The 3380-nt window shown below is 39.8% G+C and overlaps 1 long non-coding RNA gene across 1 annotated transcript; it reads left to right on the forward strand.

The window, feature by feature from the left end:
• Positions 1 to 769: 769 nt before the first annotated feature.
• Positions 770 to 3380, forward strand: LOC147329740 (uncharacterized). Its single transcript, XR_015129216.1, has 4 exons — positions 770 to 877; positions 1878 to 2026; positions 2728 to 2892; positions 2970 to 3380. It is a non-coding gene; the product is annotated as an uncharacterized LOC147329740 (long non-coding RNA).

The raw sequence follows: 3380 nt of genomic DNA on the forward strand, positions 1-3380 counted from the left end.
AGTTCTTCATCCTTAGCAATCTAAGTTTGATGGTGTAAATGGCATAAATATTTATTCACTATAATGAGGCTGTGAATTATACTGTGTGTTTTCTTTGTGTGCATGTGTGTGCGAAGGGGGAGGGCGGGATACCTGGCAATTACCCTTTAAGAGAAGATGGTAGGAAACTGAATATTCAAATAAAAGTTAGAAATATTTGCTTAAAAATATACTGGTGGCAGGGGTGGGGGCCAAAGCCTAAAGACCCTAACCCCCCCCCCCCCCCCCCCCCCACACACACACACACCCCTAACCCCACAAACACATTATGAATATGGTGAGTTAACAAACAGTAGACACAATACACACATTCAAATACTGTACTTTAGTTTTAAATTTTAATAAAGCATTACCATTTTCTACTCCAAGGCATTACTTTTGAGATTATTATATATTTTTGAAAATACAGCATAATGATAATACTAGTTATTGTAAACTTTACAAACCACCCAGCAGTATGTAAAGTCAAATTATAAGATACAAGTAAATAACAATTGCAGAACAGAATGTCAGTGTAATGAACACACTTCGTTTTGACAAATCACAGCTTAGGTAAATGATCTGAGTAGTTGTTCATCATTGAGCAATTTGTTAATATGTGTTTCGAGCCAAATAAATGACAGGGAGAGAGAGTGACGTCAGAACACGTCATACTATAACCTCCCGGGAGCGGACTTAGGGGGTCAGTCGTTGGGATGCGCATGCGCAGACAGAGTGTGCGAGCGGCGGGCCTTGACCTTTCGGGGGAAAAAACTCACGGACGGTGACAGCGAGGCGGATAACAGTCTTCAGTACCTGCTGGACTTTGAAGCTGTGGATTCTGGGACTGTTGGAAAAGGTAAAACATTTCCATTAAAACCTTATTACTGTTTTGTTTTTGTTACTCGTCATTGTAGCTTGCTGTTAATGTTGTGCTAACAGTAGCGATTAGCTAGATACGTTAGCCGTTGAGGTCAGCGCAATTTAGTATCCGGTATACAGAAACTGTTTTCCTAACAAAACCACTGTTATAATTAAGTGAAGCTGCTCCCAGCTCATTTGAACCTTTGGCTTCTAAAATATGTGGTTCAATTGCGTGCTGCGTACATAACCTAATGTCAGCTAGACCGAAATTAAAATTTAATATATTGTTAAAGTCACTAAAATGGCGCCTGAAGCCTGTTGTGACGTGAGCTCTGTGTCTGCTCTAGAAACTCTGAAATTCTGTAGATCTGAGCCGTACATTAAATACTCACATGAACCTGTACTTTGAATTCTGTATGAGCTGTATAAAATACAGCTATGCATAAGAGTTTTGAATGAATAATTAGATTAGATAACTCTTCATTGTCTAATCGAATTATATAGAAATGAATAGAAAGTGGTTCTTTAGACTGATGCCATAGAAGAACCTGTTTTGGTGCCACAAAGAACCTTTCAAACAATGGTTTCAAACATGAGAAGGTGTGTCTTTGACTGTTCCTGCATAACTTAGTTTCGGACTAGTTGACAAGTTATGCTCCGGTCATTTGATGTTTCCAAGGTAGATGTTCTTTTGTAATATAGTTAATTTTTTTGTATATTTCATTTATCCACCATCATACATCATACATACAAGCTAAGAAGAGGTCGTTATACTAACAAGAGGTATCAACGCTGGGCCAAAGTTCAGCACATGGTTAAAGTTTGTAATCCAGCCAGGGTGTAAATATCACTCAGCAGCCAGAGCTGAAGCAGGTAGCATCAACACATAAATCTACTCTACCTGGCTTAAATCACAAGAGCACCTCTGACCAAAAAGCTGTAGATTTTTCTTGTTTGCACAAATTAATCCATAGTCACATTAATTGTGTTCACAGCTCCAACAAAATGAGGAAGAGGAGGGGGAGAAACACAATTAGGTTGAATTACAATTGGATGGAAGGCGAGGACAAGAAGAAGGAAGCTTAGGATGAGGAGGAAGAGAAGCAGCAGGAGCATCTTTAGGGATCCCTATGATGTCATTGAGGTTTGTTTCATTAATGTGGTCCTCTCACAAAGACCGATGACTTGTTTTAGTTCACGTACTTCCTGTATTAAATAGTGATATGCAAAATGTTGTGAAAAACCATAGAGCAGGCACGTATAGTGCATCTGCAGGTAAATGAACATCAAATCTCTAAGACAGACTGAAATCTGTATATTTATCACCCTTATGATAAAACCCATGTCAGCCATTGGTTTATGGACTTTGTATTTTGAAGCCTCAACACTTTCTTTATTGTTGTTGCTATGTTGGGACCATATTAGGATGAGGGATCAGAATCTGGAGTCATGCACACTATTGTTTCATTTAGTGTGTATCCATAAGATTCGTACAGCAGATCCAAGTTGTGCCTTGAAAACAGGAAAGTCGTCTGCATAGAGGAGAACTGTAATAGCAGGCTTTTACAAAGTGAGGCTTTGTGCACTCGTTTTACTTCTGTCACCCTGTTTTGATGCAGAATTCATTTGAAATCAGGCAAGAACTGGACTTATTTTTTACAATGTGTTCTTGTGAATTGATTGTGTATCGCATATGTTTGATTTGACTTTCTGCAAGACAACAGTCGTCCACTGGCCAAAACAATTTTCCAAATACCTCCACGTGATCTAGCCTGGATTTAGAAAAGAATAGCAAAAAACATCTGCACCTCCTGCTTCAGATGCAATTTGTGTTTCTGTGTTCAGAGGCAGCGGTGAGAGGGGAGACCTCGGCTCATCCAGCTGGAGAGCCTGACCAGGAGGAGTCGAACATTAACTCAGCTCTTCCAGGGCACCCTGCAGACTCTGCTGCTGGCATCGGCGAGGGATGACGTGAACGCCAAACTGGAGTCCATCACAGGTCAACTGCAGGTATGCGAGTCAGACCTTCTGAGGAGGGTTTCACTTTTCTCTCTTCTTTATAATTGACTCTTTTCTCTCTCTTTCAGCTCCTTGTCTCAGAGTGGGAGGGATTTGAAGCACAAAGGGAGGAACTTGTCGTTTGGTTGGCTGATATGGATGTCCGCCTGAGTGAGGTTGACCAGCTGACAGGAAACACCAGTGCAAAAACTGAAACAACTGCAGGTGTGGGCTTGTTTTGATATGACATATATTTGATATGAAACATACGTCAGAGACATTGTCCTAAACTGGACTAACAAAGGGCCATGAGTACAACATGAAACATACATTACATAGCGTAAGGCTGAAGTTCATTGATCATTTTAATCATAAACTTGTTGTTGAAATGTTTTTACTGAACATGCAAACATCTGCTGATGAAAATGTGTTGATTTATTGGTCTGTTATGAAGCTATTTCTAACGTGTTTTATCACTTTCTGTTTTCTTAATTAAACAA

This window comes from Aulonocara sp. 'chitande type north' Nkhata Bay, linkage group LG5 (genome assembly GCF_057382095.1).
Source record: "Aulonocara sp. 'chitande type north' Nkhata Bay isolate Kocher_YH1m ecotype deep benthic linkage group LG5, A_spYH_male_GT1.1, whole genome shotgun sequence".
NCBI lineage: Eukaryota > Metazoa > Chordata > Actinopteri > Cichliformes > Cichlidae > Aulonocara > Aulonocara sp. 'chitande type north' Nkhata Bay.